A 22737-nucleotide genomic window follows, 5' to 3' on the forward strand; every position below is an offset into this window, starting at 1 on the left:
TATATCAATAAATGCTGAAAAAACTTTTCACAAAATACAGTACCTATTCCTACCAAAAACACGAGAGAGCATAGGGATAAATGGATTGTTCTTTATAATAATAAGCTGTAACTATCTGAAACCATCTACATGCATTATATGCAAATGGAGATAGTCTAGAGACATTTCCAATAAGAACAGGGGTGAAATGAGGGTGCCCATTATCACCACTACTATTCAATATTGTATTAGAAATGTTAGCTTCAGCAATAAGAGAAGAAAAAGTAATTGAAGGAATTAGAATTTGGAAGGAAAAGACAAAACTCTCATTCTTTGCAGATGACATGATGATTGACCTAGAGAATCCCCCAAAAATCATCTAAAAATCTACTAGAAATAATCAGCAACTTTAGCAAAGTTGCAGGATATAAATTAAACCCACATAAATTCTCGAAATTTTTTTGTTTTGTTTTGTTTTTTTTGCAAGGCAAATGGGGTTAAGTGGCTTGCCCAAGGCCACACAGCTAGGTAATTATTAAGTGTCTGAGCTCAGATTTGAACTCAGGTACTCCTGACTCCAGGGCTGGTGCCCTATCCACTGCACCACCTAGCTGCCCCAACATTTCTATATATGACTAGCAAGATGCAGCAGAAAGAGTGAGAGAGAGAAATCCCATTCAAAGTAACTTCAGACAATATTAAATACCTGGGAGTCTACCTGCCAAGGCAGATTTAGAAACCTTTTGAAAACAATTACAAAACACATCTCACAAATAAAATCAGATTTAAATAACTGGGCAAATATCAATTGCTCATGGATAGGTTGAGCTAATATAATAAAAATGATAATTCTACTAAAATTAAACTAGTTGTTTAGTGCCCTACCAATCAAAATTCCAAAAATAATTACTTTAATGAGTTAGAAAAAGTTTAAGTAAATTCATATGGAGAAATAGAAAGTCAAGAATTTCTGGGGATTTAATGAAAAAAAAGTTCAAAAGAAGGTGTCTTTGTCCTGCCATATCTAAACTTATATTACAAAGCATCAGTCATCAAAACTGTCTGATAATGGCTAAGAAATAAAGTGGTGGATCAGTGGAATAGACTAGGTGTAACAGCTGGAAATGATTATAGTAATCTGTTGCTTGATAAACCCAAACAATTCAGCTATTGGGATAAAAACTCTCTCTTCAACAAAAATTGTTGGGAAAATTGAAAGTTAGTATGGTGGAAACTTGGATTAAACCAACACTTCACACCCTATACCAAGATAAGATCAAATTGGATATAAGATTTAGACATAAAAAATAATATTATAGGCAAACTAGGTGATTAAGGAATAGTTTTCTGTCAGATCTATGGAAAGGGAAGCAGTTTATGACCAACAAAGAGATGGAGAACATCATTAAAAACAAACTAGACAATTTTGATTACATTAAATTAAATTGTTTTTGTATAGACAACACCACTGTAAGCAAGATCAAAAGAAATGTAGTAAATTATGAAAAAAATTTACAGCTTGTATTTCTGATAAAGGATTCATTTCTAAAATATACAGAGAACTGAGTCAAATTTTTAAGAAAACAAGTCATTCCCTAATTGGCAAATGATCAAAGGATATGCAAAGGCAATTTACTGATGAGGAAATCAAAGCAATCCATAGTCACGTGAAAAATTGCTCTAAATAACTACTTATTAGAGAAAGCCAAATGAAAGCAACTCTGAGGTACCACCTCACACCTCTCAAGACTGGCCAATATCACCAGAAAAGACAATGATCAATGTTGGAAGGAATGTGAGATATCTGAGACATTAATACATTGTTGGTAGAGCTGTGAACTCATCCACCCTTTCTAGAGAATAATTTGAAATTATGCCCAAAAGGCCACAAAAGTGTGCCTTTGTTCCAGTATTGCCACTACTGGGTCTATACCCTGAAGGGATCATGAAAAAGGGGTAAAATCATCACTTGTACAAAAATATTCATAGCAGCCCTGTTTGTGGTGACAAAGAATTGGAAATTAAGTTAATTCCCCAGTTGGGGAATGCCTTAGCAAACTGTGGTATATGTATGTGGTGGAACACTATTGTTCTATTAGAAACCATGAGAGACAGGAATTCAGGCTGGAAGGATTTGCATGAACTGATGTTGAGCGAGATGAGCTGAATCAGAAAAATATTGTATACCCTAACAGCAACAAGGGGGTGATGATCAAACTTAATGGACTTGCTCATTCCATCAGTGCAATAATCAGGGACAATTTGGGGGTATCAGCGATGGAGAATACCATCTGTATCCAGAGAAAGAATTGTGGAGTTTGAACAAAGACCAAAGACTATTACCTTTAATTTTTAAAAAAATATATATTTAATTAAAAAAGTAATTTTTCTATCTTTTATACTTTATTTTTCTGCCTTAAGGATATGATTTCTCTCTCATCACATTCAACTTAGATCAATGTATACCATGGAAACAATGAAAAGATGAATGGACTGTCTTCTGTGGGGGGTGGGGGGAGGGAAGCAAGATTAGGGGAAAAACTGTAAAATTCAAAATAAAAAACATCTTTTATTAAAAAAGATAGAGATTAAAAATGATTAAAGAAACAATTTATCATATAAAAATTTAAAAATAGTACAAACAGAATTGAATCAGAATCAGAAAAGTGATTAAATGGTGAAAATATTCATATCATAAACCATCCTTGCTTAGAGTCTGATAGTTAAAATATATAGGGTGTTGATGCAAATATTAAAACATATGGAGAGCATAACTAAGTGACACAGCGGATAGATCATTGCCTCTAGACTCAGGATGACCCAAGTTAAATTCCAGCAGCAGACAATTGACACTTACTATGAATGTGACCCCGGGCAATCATTTATCTTGATTGTTTCACAGAAAACACACACACACACACACACACACACACACACACACACACACACAAACAGATATATATATATATATATGTATGTATATATATATATATATACATATATATATATACATATATATATATACATATACTATTACCAAATAGACAATGTATATATAGTTTTCCCAAAAAGGATTATAAGTTAATAACTTCTATATAGAAGTAATTTTTCATTTGGGGCAGCTATGGATAGAATGCTTGAGCTGGAGTCAAGTAGACTCATCTTTTTTAGTTCAAATCTATTGTGAGTTATCTCCTAGCTGTGAGATCTTGTGGAAATCACTTAACTTTGGATAATGGCAAATCATTCCAGTATCTTTACCAAGAAAACCCCAAATAACATTATGAAAAGCTGGACTTGACTAAAACAACTGAACTATAACAACAACATGAATTTAAATTTAAGTTCTTGGGATCAAAGTTTGGGGTACTTGGAGATCAGGTCAAATTCCCTCATTTTAAAGATGAGAAAGTTTAAGTCAAAAGAAGCTAAGTAATTGACAGATGGTCATACAGACACAAATCCAAGACTAGATTTGAAACCATGTTTTCCTTATGTTAAAGTCCTTCCTCTATTCATGCCTAAAATTTCACGTGAAGTCACCTCCAGTTTGTCAAAGATGATAGATGAAAGAAATGGTAGCTGTGAGAAGATTGAATCACTAACAAGCTCTTGTTGGCATTCCTATTTTGTCTAACTGTTCTGGAAGGCAATATAAAATTATGCAAAAATGTTACCATTTGACCTAGGAATTCCATGATCTCAAAGAGTTCAAAAACAAAAGGAAAATACGCATACACAAAAAAAGTTGTGATATAACTTTTTGTTGTAGCAAAAAGAAAAAAATGGAATCTAAGGGGAATTATTATCAATTAGGGAATGATGAGACAAATTACAGTATACAAATAAATAGAATATTATTGTGTTGTAGAAAACAATAGCTACATAGAATTAAAAGGCGATAATAAAAATAGTGAGCATTTATAGAATTATTTAAGATTTAAGAGTTTTACAAATATTTCATTTTATTCTTGCAACAACCCTAGAAGGTAGGTCCTATTATACTTATTATATTTACTTACAAGGAAACTGAGACTGAACAAAGCTAACTGATTTGCTGAGGTTCACACAGCCAAGTAGTTTCTGAGTCCATATGTGAACTCATGTCTAGCCATTTTGCTCCCAAGTGCCTAACATAAAATGTGTAAAAGTTTGTATGAATTGAGCGTGGTCCATAGTAACTGTTTTAAATATCTTAAATGTTTTAAATATTTATTGATTTATCAAAGTAATGAAAATTAGGGAATCAACATATGGAAACACCACAAAAATTTAAATGAAAACAACACTAAAAAAGGCTTTTGAACTTTAGTTAGCTTGTAATAACTAATCTTCATTATATCAAGTGCATGATAAACATATTTATTTCCCTCTTCTTGTTAAAGAGATGTGGGACAGGGGAGGCTAGGTGGAGCAGTAAATAGAGCACCAGCCTTGGAGTCAAGAGGACCTGAGTTCAAATCCAACCTCAGACACTTAATAATTACCTAGCTGTGTGGCCTCGGGAGAGTCATTTAACCCCATTGCCTTGAAAAAACAAAACAAAGCAAAAAGAGATGTGGGACTATAGATATGGAATATGGCATATGATACTCAATGAGCTTGTGACACTGTTTGTTTTTGCTTAAATATCTTTGTGAGCACCAAAGATTCAGCGAAGGGAGAATAGTTTAAGGGGAAATATCTGTGAAATAAAAAAAAACAAAGTTGCCCTCAAAAACTGAAAAAAGAAAAAATAGAAATGCTATGAATCTTCAGAGATTTGACCCTGATATTGCAGAAATTTCACCCTATACATTAAGTTGTTAAAATTAAGCCTCTCCCATGGACTAGTTATTATTTTGATACTTTAAAATTCTCTGATTTCATTAATGTTAATTTTCTTTTCCTGATCTTTGTGATGGACTATTGTTAAACAATCCTGTAGTTCATTCTTGGGGATGAGGCTATCTTCCAATACAAGTCAGGCTGGTCCTCTGATGACAGAGATACAGTCTTTTGCTAGGACTGGATTGAAAATCTTTTGGTTTGTTAGTATCTCCAGAGCTGTGTCTCATTTGTTATAAATTTCAAGAATCCAGGAGCATAGAAGTGGCAGAGTGGATAGAGTAGTTAGGAGTCAGGAGATAGCATTAGGAGTCAGGAGGTAGCGTTAGGAGTCAGGAAGACCCTTGTTCAAATCTAGTCTCTGACATTTCCTAGCTGGGTGGCCCTAGATAAATCACTTAGCTGTTATTTGCTGTAAAATGGAGAAAATAAAAGCATGTACCTCTCAGGGTTCTTGTAAGGATAAAGTGATATAATAATTTTGAAGTGCTGAGTCCAGTGCCTAGCAAAGAGTAAGTGCTATAATAATATAAGCTATTATTATTAAGATCTTTGTAATACAATGAAGTCTCAGAAGAAATTTTCAAAGAAGAAGTTGGGTAGCTAATAGTAAATGATGATAAATAATTAATATAAGATGGATTTTATAGCTTAAATACTATTATGAAAAACATGTTAAAAGAAAAACTACACATTTGATATTCACAATTTAGCTTCCTTGAACCTCAGTTTCTTCATCTGTAAATAAAAGTTGGAATTAAATAGCCTCTAAATTTTGTGCTTTTTTTGAACTTTATTAATAAACATTAGTCCTTCCCAGATGTCGTTTCTGTAAGTGGAAAAATTGGGCTACCTCAGAGCATGTAATCTCTAATACTAGCTAAAATGTACTACACTGGCACCACAATTCATCCTCAGAGAGCTCCATTTAAACAGATTCACGCTGAAAATATAGAAAGCCCTGGTGGCTTTCTTATCTTTGATATATATATATATATATATATATATATATATATATATATATATATATAAATCTCATAGACAGAATTACACCAATTAAGGTAAAGAGATTGGGATCCTCTTATATGACTTCATTTTTTTTAAGAGGGATAGTTAAAGAGACTTTCCTTAAGTCATACGTAAAGAGAGTAAGGAAACCAGGGTTAAAGACCAGGCCTTCTGACTTTTATCCAGTCCAATGTACTTTTTACCATCATCCAACTTCTAACTTGACTTGAACCACTTAAAAGTTTATGGAAGGAAATCTTTCAAGCCAATGAAGCACTACATTGAGTTCCTAGAACTGGGTACCATCTTGCATATATAAAAATCAAGAAATCATAACAGCACAGGGTTTAGAGCATGAAAGGAACCGAGGAAGCAATCATTGAAACTATTCATTATGAAGATTGTAAGATCTAGAAAAGGAAGTGTTTTATATAATTAATAAATTACACAGCCAAGATTCAAGCCCAGGTACTTTGATTCCAAATTCAAATCTTTCTTTGATTTATTATCTGATATGTACAAAGTTCCTCTGATGTATCTAGCAACAAATGATGCCTTAGAGGGTACAGAAGTTCTAAAGAGCTTATAAAATAGTTTGGAAAACAAAAGTAGGACATGAAGTAATTAGAGTACAATTATGTACCAAACTATATGGCCCTGAATATGAGTGCAGGTAGTTCAGAAAGGGAGAGATGAATTACTTTAATTTCTATGTCTATATTTTTTCATTTATTATGTTTTCTAAATACTGAAGTTTCTGGAAAATTAGATGTGTCATATTGAATCAAGCATCTGATTAGCCAATCCAGGAACCAGTCTCTAAAAGAAACACCAAAGATAGGCCTTTAAATAACATCTACATATATACAGATACATAGATATCAACATATCAAATATAGATATATTAATATCTATGTAGATATCAATTTACCAATGCATCTATGTAGTTGACAGTTTCTAAAGGACTTTAAGGTTGAGTATTTACTTTCCTTTAGCAAGCCTGCACAATTTCCATTTTACAGAGGAGGAAACTACAGTTTGAACAGTAATATAAATAATGATAATTTCATAATAAATTCATAGGTTTGTTAGATTCATTATTAGCGGGATCTTGAAGATAATCCAACTTTCATTTTACAAATGAGGAATCCATAGTACAGGCCACACAGTTGCTAATTGTCAGAACTGACATTTTAACCCTATGTTATCTGATTCTAAATTCAGTGATTTTCTCATTAAATTTTTCTGTCCTTCACATTTATGCATTGGTTCATGGTTTATAAAACAAGTTATGAAAATATTTTGAAAACTTTAAAAGGACACATAAATATCAACTGCTATATCAATATTCTCCAAAATAACCAGCTGATTCAAATATTATGAATATTCTTATCTTCATAGTTCATTAGAGAGTCTCTGTTATGAGGTAGGATTTAAGTATTTGTAGATAATAAGATGATTTGCTAGAGAATCATAAAAGAAATTAATTATAATATTTTCAATGAAGTAGCAGTATATAAAGCAAATCAATAAAGATGAGCAATATTTCTATAAAACAACAATAGATTCTAGGAGAAAATGATAGAAAATGAAATCCCCATAAAAAAAATTACAAAAACTCAAAAAGAAAAAAAATCTGGGACTCAGTCTACCTAAGTCACAAAAAGTTTTCATTGATTACAAGACATTCTTTAAAGAATAAGGTGACCAAAAAGAATTCAAAAGCTAGTCTTTGTTCATGGAATGCAATAAGAAAATTTTAATTTGAGAATTTGGTACTTTACCAATAAAATTATGGAGAGAACTTTATTTGCATAGATAAAATAATAACTAAATTTTATTTGTAAGAACAAAATGTCTAGGAAAACAACTTTTTAAAAGTAGAAATGAAAGAAGAATTATACTTCCACCTACATTTGGCTAGGTAAAAGAGAGAAAAGTAGATCAGTGTAACATCAATAAATCAGAAACAACTGAAAACAATAAACAAGTGTTCTAAATACTCAAGAACACCAATTACTTGTAGAGGAATTCCCTATTTGAAAGAAATTGTTAGCAAGACTAATTATAGAAATATGTTAAATATGATTGTACATGTATAACCTATATCAGATTACTAACTATCATGAGGAGGGAGGTAGAAAAATATGGAACTTAAAATCTTACAAAAAAGAAGAATGTTGAAAACTATCTTTGCATATAATTGGAGAAAATAAAATTAAATAACATTTTTAAAAAGAAAAGAATTGTTAGTTTTACTGAAAAACTATTTGTCAGAAAGCTGAGTCAGATTAACATCTTACACCATAAATTGCAAGGCATGAAAAAAAAAATAAATGACCTGGATGTAAAAGATTATTGCAAGAAAAAAGAAATTAGTTGAGATCAAGTTCAGACACCTTTTACAGTTGTTTGACTTTATCAAACAAGGCAGATATTTCACAAACACAGATCAATGGAATCTGTTCAAAAGTTGCTTCCAGAGGTTGTTATGAGGTTTCTTGGTATAGTTTTATTTTTAATCTCATTTTATCCATGTCTTTTGCTTTTATATCAGTTTACTCCCTGAATACATTCTGGTCCCTATCCAGCAAATTATCCTTGTATATGTATATTTGTATATATGTATATATGTATATGTGTGTGTGTATACACACACACACACACACACACACACACACATAACAACAACAATAACAACAACAAACACATATCTAGCAATAATATTAGCTATCATTTACTTGGATTTCAAGATATATAAAGTGATTACCAATCTCATTTGATCCTCACAAAAACCCCTGGAATAGGTAAATATATTTTATAGATAAGGAAACTGAGGCATATAAAGTTAAGTGACTTATCTCATGTCACTAGCCTGCCACAAGATTGGAACTCAGATCTTCCTATTTCTAGGTACATGCTCTCTATCCACTATGCCATCTAGTCTCTTTGTTTAATTACTGTGCAAAGGAAGAAAAGGGCTTATCTGCCCTGTCCAGCCAACACAACAAAATTGATGTATCTATGTCTACACATACACATATACAATACAAATGTATGTAGATTTCAGAGATGGAATTTAATTTAGAATTTCTTTTCAATGGTAAAGTATAATTGAATTATTCAAGACTTAGTGTTTATGAAAAAGAAAATGCTTGGATTCAATGACAAAATAAAACCAAGATGGTTCATTTGTTTAAAGTAAACACCTTCACTGGTAGATTTTAAGTCTCCTAAATATTACAATTAATAGCTATATTCCTAAGAGCAAATCTTGGCCTCTGTTTTCTTTTCTGTAAAAAGGAGATAATATTTAACCACCTGTCTCACATAGGTTCTTTTTAAGATTTTTAAAGAGCAAAAAAAAAAAGGTTGGTTATTACTATGGTAATTTAGTATTTAGTCTAGCACAATTATTCATCTCCTATGTAATTTCAAAGTTCATTTTTTCTAATTCCTTGTTTTATCCTAATGGCACTTTTTTGACAGACTATATATTGATATTTATAGTTTTCAGAGAAGCAGTGTCTGAAAATATATTTTTCATATAATTTTACCTTTGTGGAATATCACAGGGCTGAATTCATATATTTAACTATAAAGTCATGTTATTTTACTATTCCTTTTTAAAATTTATTTAAATATTCTTCAAACTATAGGGAGTCCTTCAATCATCTTTAGTCAAATCTGAGACCATTTTCTGGTTTTCATTTTAGCACTTTAAAAAACACCCCAAAACAAAATTAACTTTTCTTTCTTTGTCCTTGAATTGTTATAGAAAACACTATTGAAATGAATCCTAAAGCTATTAGCATTGTTCTGTAACTGTTAAGTCCTGAACACAATTTCACCCCCTGAAAATGCAGTTATTGAATATTTTTACAGAGTATTTTCCTGGTAAATCTCAGTGTTAAATTGAGCACTTTATTCATGATGGTTTCTTCAAATATAACATTCTTGTGGCACAATATGAATAATGAAGAAGAGTATTTTCAAACGCATGAATGCTTCTGAATAAAAACTAATATGCAAGATGTTAAGAAGGGATGATGGTGCTTCGTTAGTCTATATCACTCCATTTAAATAATACCAGGAGGTCAAACAAACTTGATAATATAAGACTGATTCTCATATATAGTTAACTTCCAACTAGTGGTTTTTCCCTTCCCTCTTTTGCTAAGAAATTCTCTCCTCTCCACCTTCTAACAACCTCTAAGAAATGAGAGCGACTCAGAGAATGTCTAGTTTAACTAATATATGTCAGAAAACAGTGAAATTTTAAATATTTAAGATAACATTGATAATATCTTTTTTTTTTTTAGTACTGAAGCTGCCTGTATAAATAATATGAAGGAGTTGAAGGTAGGAGCTATATCTATTAGGGAAGGTGTTCCCAGGAAAGGGAAAAAAATGCTGGAGGGATCCCACAAAGCCTATGGAATTCTGTAAGACACTGGACCACTAAGAGAAAGAAGAGATCTCTATAATCCAATTTCTCGATCAAAACCCAAAATTCCCATATTCTATCTAGAACACTTTATTAGAAAAGTAATTTTCTCTGAGAGGTCTATGTATTTGCCTGCAGGGAGCCTACTTGAACTCCCAGGGGTTTAGTGCCTGAGAATTTTTGCCAAAAAAAAGAAGATTTTAACCTAATTAATTAGTTTAATAGGCCCTAAACACTTGAAATTCCTGTGTTGCTAAATGCTAGGCAATATTGGGTATGCATGACACTGTGATGATTAATTTTTTTCATAAAATTTCTGAAGAGAAAGTTGACAGTCACCATCTGTGACAGTATTATAAAGCAGGAAAAAATAATAGACTTGGCCCCAGAGGACCTGTGTTCAAGTGTCCAAATTCCTTTATTATCTGAATGACCTTGTGGAAATCACTTACTTATTTTAGTTAAACTCTAATATCCTATCTGGGGCACCTGGATGGTACAGTAGGGCATCTAAAGTCAGGAAGATCTTACTTAAATCTGACCTCAAATGCTTATTAGCTTTGTGAACTTGGACAAGTCACTTACCTCTGTTTGACTCAGTTTCCTCCTCTGTAAAATGAGCTAAAAAAGGAAATAGCAAATATTTGCCAAAGAAAAATTCCAAATGGGATCATAAAAAGTTGGATACTACTGAAAAATGACTCAATCACAACAAAAATGTGTAATCTAGGACAAAATCTAAGTTCTTATGACTTAAATACCATTGGTGTAGTGGGGCAGCTTTGGGGCATTTAAAGACAAGCTTCACAGTTTCATCTTCTGCATGCATTTACCTTTCTTTGTGCGTGTTGTTTCTTCTCATTATAAAATAAGCTCCCTGGAGGCAATGGCATTCTTTATTTCTTTCTTTTTTGTCTTTATATCCTAAGACCTTATCAGTCTACCTAGCCCATTCTTTATGAAACTTGTTAAATGTTGAATGAATGAATACTAGGTACTTAAAAACAACCAAATAATCCTGTCATCAAGAGCTTACCTTTGGGAAACAATATGGCTAATTAAATACATTTTTTAAAAAAGCCAGTAGCTAGTTTGTGCATGATTTTGGTGAAGTTCATTAATATTTCTCAGACTCCATTGTAAAAAGGAGGTAATAACAGCACTTCTGTCACTGGGTTGAGATGATATTTGCAAGATGCTTTGCAAACCTTAAAGCTGCAATACACACGTCACATCAGTTACTTTTCTTTTCTCCTCTCCTCCCCCAAATAAGGTGATTTTTTTTTGATGTTTGTGGGCATGAAGAAAGAAGAAGCATCTGGAGAATCGTCTTCTGAAGGAAGAGACACATGAGCTGAGTGCGGAAGGAAGCTAAGAAATCTAAGTGTGTAAAGGAGGGGGGAGGAAGTGAATTCCAGGCTGAGGGAACAGACAGACTCTCAAAAGAACAGTGGTTAGCAGAGGAAATATTTGGTATAGAGCACAAGTAGATGATTGATTGGAAATGAAGGGTGCATAAATAGCATTAATGTACAATAATTCTCGGAAGGTAGTTTGGAGGATTTCAAGAATCAGATTCTTAAGTAAAAAGTCATAACTGCATTAAAGATGAAGCAAGAATATCAATATTGCAATTATCCAGGAGAGAATTAACAAAAAGTTCTGAACTAGGGTGGTGTCTGTGAGAGTGGAGAAAAAGGAGGAAGGATATGAAATCTGTTGTGGAGGTAGAAGTAAGAAGATAACAAGAAAATGGATGTGGTGATGAAGGAAAGGGATGAGTGAGGATGTTTTCAAAGCTATGAAACTATGTGACTAGAAGAATGCTTCCAAAAGAAATAGGGAATTAATAGAGGGGGAGGGTCTTGGTTAAGGGTAATAATAATTCTGTTTTGAATTTTGAATTTGCACTGTCTATGGGAAATTCATTTGGAACCATCCAGTAGACAGTTGGTAGTGCAGGGCTTACTTTATTTTCTTTTTAGTCCTTTGAAGTTTGAATATATAGAACTAGGAGTCATTTGCATTTAAGAGACAGTTAACTCCATAGGAGTTGATGAGATTGTTAAGAGAATAAAGAAAGAAAATATGTCCAGAACGGAGTCTTGGGGGTGAGTTCTTCATTAAAGGCTGGCATATTATTTATAATATAGAAAAAGAGACTCTCACCAGACAATAGAGAGTAGAACCATGACAGAGCAATGTCATGACAACACAAGGGGGTAAAAGTGTCTAGGTCCTGGACTTCTCATAAACTCTAGAAGAAGGGAGTAGTCAACTATGTCAAGGAGAATTGAAAACTACCTATTAGTTCTGATAATTAATGAAACATAAGTAATCTTCAAGAGGACATTTTAGTTGAGTATTAAGGAAGTCAGAAAAGCCAGATTATAAGAAACCGAAAAATGAGAGAAGAGCAAGTGAGAGGAGAGGAATGATTAAACATAGATTTATGCCAATTTGACTACAAAATAAGAACAACAACAACAATAATAATAACAATAGCTAGCAATTATATGGGACTTAGACCCTCAAAAAAACACTTTGGGAATAAGTTGCTATTATTGTCCACATTTTACAGATGAGAAAACTGAGGGAAACAGAGGTTAAATGACTTCTCCAAAGTCACACAGCTAGAGAGTATTTTTCACATTTTTTTCCTATATAAAGTATCAAAATGAGTTGTTCTTAAGTGTTTGGTACAATTTACTTATAAATTCATCTGCTCCTAGCAATTTTTTCCTTAGGGATCTCATTTATGACTTCAATTTCTTTTTTTTTGTAAAATAAGGTTATTTATGTAATTTGTTTCCTCTTCTATCAATATTGACAGTCCACATTTCTGTAAATATTCATCCATTTCACTTAGATTGCCAGTTTTATTCATGTATGATTTTGTAAAATAACTCATGATGATTGCTTTTTTTATCTTCATTGTCTGTTAATTCATTTTTTGGTTTTTCTTTTTCTTTTTAATTTTAAAAATCAAATTAGCCATGGTTTATCCAATTTTTTCCCTTAAAACTAGTTACAAATTTTATTAGATCAATGGTATTATTTTTAACTCTCAATTTTATTAATCTCTTCTTTGATTTTTAAGATTTCCATTTTGATGTTGAATTGAAGATTTTTAATTTGTTACTCATTTAGGCTTTTTTTAAAAGTATGCTCAATTCATTGGTCTGTTCTTTCTTTTATTGATGTAAATGTTTAGATATATAAATTTCCCCCCAAATCCTATTTTAACTGCATCCCACAAACTTTTTTAATGTTATATCATTGTTGTCATTCCCTTTTATAAAATTGTTTCAACAATTTGTTTTTTGTTCCACTCATTCTTTAGTATTAGGATATTTGATTTATAATTAATTCTTAATGTATGCTTCCACAGTTTTTCATTGAACATAATTTGTATTTCATTATGATCTGAAAAGGGTGCCTTTAATATTTCTAATTTATAAATTTACTTGTGAGTTCTTTATGCCCTAATACATGCTCATATTTTTGTGAATGTGCCATGAAAAGTTGAGAAAAAGGTCTACTCCATTCTATTCTTATTTAGTTTTCTTTCGAGGTCTTTTATATCTAAATTTTCTAAGATTCTATTTATCACCTAAACTTCATATTAAGCATTTATTTTATAGATTTATTTGTTTTATATTTTTATAATTTATGTGCTTGGTTGTTTATTTTATGGTTAGAATTGGCTAGGGCTGAGACGGAAAAGTTGAGGGGTCTCTCAAGTATAACTTTTTCCATCTCTTTTTTTATTCTTTTTCTTTAAGAATTTGGATGCTATTATATTTGTGGCATTTATGTTTAGTTTTTTGTTTGTTTGTTTTAGGTTTTTACAAAGCAGTGGGTTAAGTGGCTTGCCCAAGGCCACACAGCTAGGTAATTATTCAGTGTCTGAGGCCAGGTTTGAACCTAGGTACTCCTGACTCCAGGGCTGGTGCTTTATCCACTGTGCCACCTAGCGGCCCCTTATGTTTAGTTTTGATATTACTTCATTAATTATGCTTTCTATTAGCAAGGTGTAGGTTCCCTCCTTGTTCCTTTAAATAAAGTATATTTTTGGTTTATTTTGCTGAGATTAGAATTGCTATGCCTTCCTTTTTTACATCAATTGTACAATAATAGATTCTAGTCCACCCTCCCTTATTTTAGCTCTATGTATTTCTTTGCATTTTGAGTGTGTCTCTTATAGTCAACATTTAGGTGGACTATGGCTTCTCATCTATTTCATTTCTGCTTTATGCATGATTTCATCCCATTCACATTCATAGTTATGATTTCTGTTCATTTCCTTCCATCCTATTTTCTTCTGTCTATTCTTTTCTCTCTTTTTATCCTGTTGTTCCTCTAAAATGTGTTTTGCATTTGAACACTGCCATCTTTCATTTGCAGTCTCTTTTATCACTCAGTACTTGCATGTAACCCATTTTAGATAAGACAGCTTTCAATTATCCAATAGAATAATATATTTTAGCATATATTTTTTCTTTATACCAATTTAGATGTCAGTGAGGCTCAAATATTGCCCCCCTTAATATTTCCACTTCCATTGTAAAAAATCTCTCTCTGTGCACCTCTTTTCTATGAGATAATATTCTCTTTTCTTTTTGCTTATTCCTCTTCCAAGGCCTCTCTCTTTCTTGCCTACCTATTTTTTTACATCATTTTGAGATAGCTGACTCATGCCTTCTTCTATGTAGAATCTCTTTATCTGCTCTAATGATAACTTCTAAAGTCCCATACAGAAAAATAAAGAGTTTAAACTGATTGACTCCCTTATGATTTCTTTTTCCTGTGAACTAATTTGTTTTTCTTTTGAGACATATTCAAAAATTAAATTTTCTATTCAGATCATGTCTTTTCATTAGAAATTCTTGAAAGTCTTTTATTGCATGAAATATCCATTTTTATTCTCATAAAGGATTTGACAGTTTTTCTAAGTAGGTTGTTTTTAGTGTCAAATATTATATTTTAAGTCTTCAGATACTTTAAAATGGTAGGTGCTAAATCTGGTGTGATCAAGATAGTGACTAGATTATATTATATTTGAATGTTTCCCTTTTGATTGATTCATTTTTTTCTCTTTGACCTGGGAGCTCTGAAATTTGGCTATATTATTTCTAGCAATTTTCATTTTGTAATCTCTTCAGATGGTGATTACAGGATTTTTTTTCAATTTCTAAATTACTCTTTGGTTCTAGGATATTGGGGGTGTTTTTTTTTTTAGATTTTTGCAAGGCAAATGGGGTTAAGTGGCTTGCCCAAGGCCACACAGCTAGGTAATTATTAAGTATGTGAGACCGGATTTGAACCCAGGTACTCCTGACTCCAAGGCCCGTGCTTTATCCACTACGCCACCTAGCCACCCCTGGGGATGTTTTCTTGATAATTTTTCAAATGTCTAAGTTCTTTCTTTGATTGTGAATTTCAAGTGAACCAATGTTTCCCAAATTATTACTTTTCAATTTCCTTTGAAGATTAGTTTTTCCCCTCTGAGATTTTCCTATTTTTCCTATTTTCTCCTTCTTTTGACTTTGTTTTGTTGTTTCTTGATAACTCATGGTTTCCCTTGGCAAATTTTAGCTTTTAATGAATTGTTTCCTTCAGTGAACTTTTGTGGCTGTTTTTTTGATTTGGCAAATTCTGCTTTTTTTTAGGAGTTATTTTCATTAGTGAAGATTTAGATTTCTATTCCCCTTTTGCCAATTCTGTTTTTAATATGTTACTTTCTTCAATATTTTTATGTCTCCTTTAGCAAGTTGTCTTTTTGTAATTTTCTTTCTTCATTCTCATTTCTTTACCTGATCTTTCCTCTACTGCTCTTATTTGATTTTGAAATTTTTTCAGCTCTTCTAAAAATTCTTGTACTTGTGTCCAATCCCCCTCAGCTTTTTTTGAGACTGCTTGTATATGTTTTTATCTTCAATATTGTCTTCTGATTTTATTCTTTGATATTCCCTAATATCCATGGTAGATTTTTATGGTCAAATTGTTTTTTGCTCAGTTTACTCCTTATTTCATTATTTGGCCTTTATATTAAAATTAATTCCATATCTGATGTGGGTGGGGAGGTGTACTATCTCAAGTTTCAACTTTTTCAAACCACTTTTTTTCAGAGCTAGCTCTGAGGGTTTTAAATTTTTCATTACTTCCAAGGTATTGTGGTCTGAGGAGAGGTGTGGTCAGTGCCCTCCTATTCAGGATTCTGTTCCTTAGCCAGGAAGGGCCCCAATTCCTTGGAACTTTAATCAATTCTATTCCTCAAGATCCCTTGAGACCAGAAATGCTGTTTCTTGGAGTCCTTAACTTATGGGACCAGAAACATTACTGTTTATCATGGTTCCTACTCCCTCTTGACCAAAAGTGGATATAGCAAGAGATTTGCCAAACAGCATCTGATACCTGATCATACATCCAGGATTTATTCAGGATTCCCTTGTAATCTCTTTTTTGACCAGTTGACATTTCTCCTGACTGTCTCTGCTTGAATGACCTCAAAGCTGCTGCTGTTTTTTCACTACTACCTAGATCCATGGCTAATGTTTTATCCAAATAGACTCTAGACCAGGCTCCATCCCCATATCATAGATAAATATTTTCGACCTCACAAGTTGTCTTGGGCTAGAAGATTGTCTCACTCTGACTTTGCCACTCCAAAATTTGATTTGAGGTGTTGTTTTAAAGTTCTTTGGAAGGGAATGTTGGGAAAGCTCTCCTTGGTGCTTTCTCTCCTGGACCATCTTGGCTCCAACTGCTTTTCTTTTACTTGTGAATTGGGATTTCTATCACAGAGTTATTAAAGGACTAAATAACATAATTGATGTGAAAGTTGATTAAAAAGAATAAAATGGTATCTAAATGTCAGATATTGACAGGGAAGAAATTTAAATTCAGTTCAGTTTGTTTCTTGTTAGTCACTCTAAAAAATATCAAACTGTGATGACGAGATGGGAATTCAAACTATTACCAAACAGGATAGGGGTATTATCTATGTTTTTTCCTTCCTTTAGCTATCTATTTCTATTTAGTGTGGACTTAATTAAGGAATCAAGTATTTAAAGAATAAACAAGTGCATACATGTCATCATCCCTCACCACAGGATGTCAGTATTGTTTTATATAGGCACATGGTTCAATTCATTTATCTGGCTGTCAGAATGATGACTAAAAGAAATTGAATAAAAGCCTAATATATTAATACTCTCATTTTTAACAGTGCTTTCAGTGCTTTCTTTATAATAACACCATGAAATAGGAAGGAATTATCACCACTTTTTGAAAAAGAAACTAAACCTCAAATGGGGAAGTGATTTTACCAGTTATGCTAGTGTCAGAAGTTGAAATGCAAACCTAAGATTTAGGTTCTTGTGCTCTTCAAAATAAAACTAGCCCCCATTGATATAATGCTTTAAAGATTACAGAGAGTTTTTCTATATAACAATCCTATCCTAAGGAACTGAAGTTATGAAAGGGGAAGTGACATATTCGGAGGCATGCATCTGTCACTCAAACTGAAACTTCATGCTCTAAGGGCAGAGTCTTTTCCATTATTCTTTATAGTAATGGTTTATAAATTTTGCTTTATAATGGTTTCATAATATGTAATTTATATATTTTATATATAATGTTTTATAATAATTGTTCCTTTTAAAAAATTCTTACATTAATAATATGAGCAAAGAGTCTTCTTGTTTCTGGCTTGCAGATAATACTTCCAATTTGGGGAGTTGGGTATAATGAGAAAAAGAAGTACTAGTCAAAGTAGACTCAGGAAACTAGAGTTCTAGTTCTAATTCTGTCACTCATTGGTGGAACAACTTAGGCAAATTCCTTAATTTCTCTGAAATTCAGTATCATCCTCTAAATGGGGATAAGACAAAATGTAGTATAAAATTATGGCATTATTATTATTAGTGGTGGTGGCAGTAGTAGTAGTAGTAGTAGTAGTAGTAGTAGTAGTAGTAGTAGTAGTAGTAGTTGATAATATTATTGTTGTAGTTATAGTAGTAGAAACATCAATATTAATATTTTTGGTCATTTTCTCAGCTACAAAATTAGGGGATTAGACAAAATGGTCTCTAAGCTTCCTTCCAGCTCTATTGCTCAATTCCTTCCTTGAAAATCTTCCCTTAAACCCTGGATACATTAAAAATCTTTCTTTAAACAAATGATCAGTCACACACTAAAACTAATATTTTACAAATAACCAAAAGACCTTTGGAAATAGCCATTATGATTTAAATAACCTTAAACAGTGTACTTTCCCCCCTTTTCTACCAGATATGTTTCTATCATTTTTAGGAGTTCCATTTTCTGGCATGGTCTAGTTCAGTGACTCACCTAAGTGAGCTGCATTAGTCACACACAATTATATATATACCATTGGATTAAACTGGAAAAATAGCACCCTGAGTCACTAAGAGGAATGAACTCAAATACTGTTAAGTGGCAAAGCCACTTGCGCTGCTAGTTATATCTGAATACAACAAGGATAATTAACCAAGATGAGACCCAAGAGAGTTTTTTATATTAATAGTATCATTGACATATAAGGATAAGTTCTTTTCTTTAATAATAATTTTAAAAGGCTCAAAATGTATGAAAACACTAGAGATGATTTAAAATCATAATTTCTGAAGAGGATATTAGTCTACTCTTATCCCTACTCTTACTCTTCTTCATGGAAATCATCCTTCAGACTTTATATGTCATTGGAATAAGGTATCATTCAGGTTTATATTGCCATGTTTAAAAACTGCATCTCAAGAGATTCTCATTAAATATGCAATTCAAATTGCCATTGAACAACTTTGACACTTCAGTTATTTGTCCTGCATGCCAACCTCCTCTCTGCTAAACTTCCAAAAGAATAGGCATTTTGTTCTTCCAATCCAAGCCTTGATCCTAAAGTTATTAGCATAATAGATTCCTAAAATGTTAAAGGTGGAAGGGACCATAATTGCACGTAGGATGAAGTTGTGTGGTGGAAAGCCAACTAAACTTGTAGTCAGTAGTTAAAAATAAAAGATATAAAAATTAAATTTATATTTATATCTTTTATTTTATACTTATATGTACTTATATTTATATATTTTATTTTATACTTCATCTCAATTAATATACTATATTAATATAATAATAATCTCAGTTAGCAAATTATAGTAGTATAAGAGAGAAATGATCACTTTTCTCACTAGGAATGTCAGTTATAAAGGCAACAAGAATACTCTCTCCCATTAATGACTTAAGAAGTCATATGTAATCCCTATTTTGGGGTCAAGAGGAAGGAAGGACAGAAGGAATCATATTGTCAAGATATAAATAAAAATAGTCTGATTTCTTGATTCTTAGTCAGTGTTTTCCCTTGTGTCATGCTGAATCTTGTCTATGAACCTTTCTTAAACAACTAGCAGTTATTTTTGCTTGACCTTTGTTCTCAAAGAGGACCATGACATCAGAGAGGTAATGCCATGATATTCATATGAACTGGATTTAAATGATGGAAGGCTTGTGCAATGTCTTTACCTTCTCCTTCAGAGCCAGCTGAGTCCACTGACCAGATATGGGTCAGGAGGACTGAAGATGGCCTCAGTGAAGTGGGAGACCTTGGTCTTTTAAAAGACCAGGGACTTTAGAAGGTTTCAATTTGACTGAGGCAATGCCCATGCTGTGATAATAAAATCTCCTTTCCAGAGTTATTGTGAAATGAGTTAAATTTTGTAAAATGCTTGGCAAATCCTACCGCACTACAAAATGCTATTATTCCTTAATTTAATTTTCTTACGCAACATATCTCATATGGGAGATAATAATTTCTTTAATAATAGTCAAAATTCCTTACAATGACTTCAATAATATTAATTTAATACACTGTGTTGACCAATGAAATACTTATTTCTTAAGTCTCTTTATTAGTGAATTTTAAACTGTTGGGATTCAGAAAAATATTCAGAAAAAGACAGAACTTTCTAATCCACTAAAGTCAACTCCCTTGAGGATTATATGATTTTTATCCAATATAAAAACATCTATGTTATTAGATAGCAATCATATGGAGGACATAGAAAATAATATTTGGACAATTGGACAACATTTTTTTTCTAATCACAACTTTAGATGACATCATTGCCACTTGATAAAAAAAGAATCAGGCATGATCAAGTGGGATCTGGGCTTACTTAATTCTGCTATTAACTAGCTTCATGAGCTTGAATGATTTACTTCCCATCTTGGTTTTAGCTCCTGCATCCATAAAAAGCAAAAATTACCCTATACACACACACACACACACACACACACACACACACACACACACACACACATACACACAATAATGGGCTGGACTTACATCTAAGGATCCCTTCTTTCTCAAATATTCTATGTTCTTTGATTCTAAAGTCTCTTCCAGTGTAAATATTCTAGGATAATATGATTCTAAAACTCTATTAACTTTGACATTCTGTTATTCTTATTGCTTTTGTTTGTGTTTATTTGAGTTAATTGATAATTGCATATTTGGGCAATTCTAATTCTCATCTCTTGCTAGAACCATCCTAATGGCATAGGATAGTGTAGGAACCGGGCCTATGATTTCAATGATATAGAAATATGCAGTTGAGGAAATTTTCTCTATCTATACAATTTGGAACTGTACTCCATAATTTCAAAGATTTGCCTAGTACACTAAGAAGTCAAATATTTGCCAGAAAGTAGAGACCTTCATGCTGATAACAGCTCATTTTATCCAATGTTATTTCTCATAAAACCAAGTCCATATCTTTATAAAATGGGTCAAAATTAAAGCCTCTGTATAAACTAAACCTAACCAAACCACAAAGAAACCAATATGCCTGGTTGGTTTCATTAATGTGTTCTGAATAATTAGGTTAATTCAAACCACCACAGTTAAAATTTTCTTAACATGCAGGAAAAAATGAATAGTTTGAAAATGAAGGACAAAAGGAAGCCGTTAGCATAAAAGTCTGGTTTCCATAATTCCTTGGATTATATCTGATAGCAAACTAAATAGCTCTGTCCCACTTCAAATACAAGCCCCTGTAATGTATGTCAAAGTTCAAGTCAAATTTTGGGTCAGTTCTACTCTATACCAAATTTATCCTGCTAAGCTAGAGAATGTATTAATCCAAAGCTAAATTCATCTAACAGAAACTGAATAGCAAGGTACATAACAATGACAATGTGATTCCTTCTGTCCTTCCTTCCTCTTGACCCCAAAAATAGGGATGACATATGACTTTTTAAGTCATTAATGGGAGAGAGTATTCTTGTTGCCTTTATAACTGACATTCTTAGTAAGAAAAGTGATTATTTCTCTCTTATACTACTATAATTTGCTAACTGAGATTATTATTATATTAATATAGTATATTAATTGAGATTAAGTATAAATTTACTAATTGAGATTTTTATTTCCTTGTTCAAAAACAAACCTTTATAGGCTACAAACTTAGTTTTTGGAGGATATTACCACTACATTTGAATCCTTACTCACAGTGCTAGATGTGCTTACAGGGGAATAAATGCACAAGGTTATAAAGAAAGAAAGAAAGATGGAGAAAATGACCAAATTGGTCAAAATATATATAGGAAAGGAGCAGGTATAATTATGAGAGGGCTGAGGGATCAGTGTTCATGGTTTCTGAAGCTGGGGAAAAAGAAGGTAAGGAAATTATTTCAGACCTTATTAATATCAAAAAAGGCCACTGAGGAAACATTAATAACCACCAACCTTTATGTCTTCTTTTCCACCTACAAAAACCATTATGTGAGACATTTACACAGGATTTGAGAGAATCTTCAATGAAGCTAATAGTAAGGACCAGAGACAAGATGGTAATGGGAAACAAGGACATTCTTGAAGCTTTTCCCAAAACAAATTTGGATAAAGTCTCTAACAGATCCTAAAGTAACAGAATATAGAGTAAAACATATTGAAACAAGTTTTGGGATACTTGGAGTAACTTTGGAAGAAGTCTGTCTCCTGTAGATAAAAGGACAGTGTAGCCCAACATAAGTGGGGAAGCTAGGAAACCAGAAGAAGGCTCTTAGCCACAGTAAACCTCAAGCAGCAGTGAGAGATGCAGCTCAAAGAACAAGATTTGAGTCCCAGAATATTGATATTGGGCTATCCTAGCTTAGGATGAGAACTGAGAAGTTATACAGTTGAGTCAGGGTACAGAGTCCCTGGCCCTAGCACAAAAGGCCTGGCATTATTCCCCCTGTGCTCATATTTCAAAATAAGCAAAAAACCAAAAAGAGCATTAATCCTACAAAGCTGCTATTCTCATAGGGATGATTAAAAATGTCCTCTCATAAGAGGAAAGCAGTGGCAAAATTGCTTTATGTAAAGCCTCAAAGAGATTTATGAATTAGTCTCAAATTTAAAAATGGCTCTTGGAAGATCTCAGAAAATAACCAATAAAGAAGAGGAAACAGAAAAA

The sequence above is a fragment of the Macrotis lagotis genome, chromosome 1, assembly GCF_037893015.1.
Source record: "Macrotis lagotis isolate mMagLag1 chromosome 1, bilby.v1.9.chrom.fasta, whole genome shotgun sequence".
Lineage (NCBI taxonomy): Eukaryota > Metazoa > Chordata > Mammalia > Peramelemorphia > Peramelidae > Macrotis > Macrotis lagotis.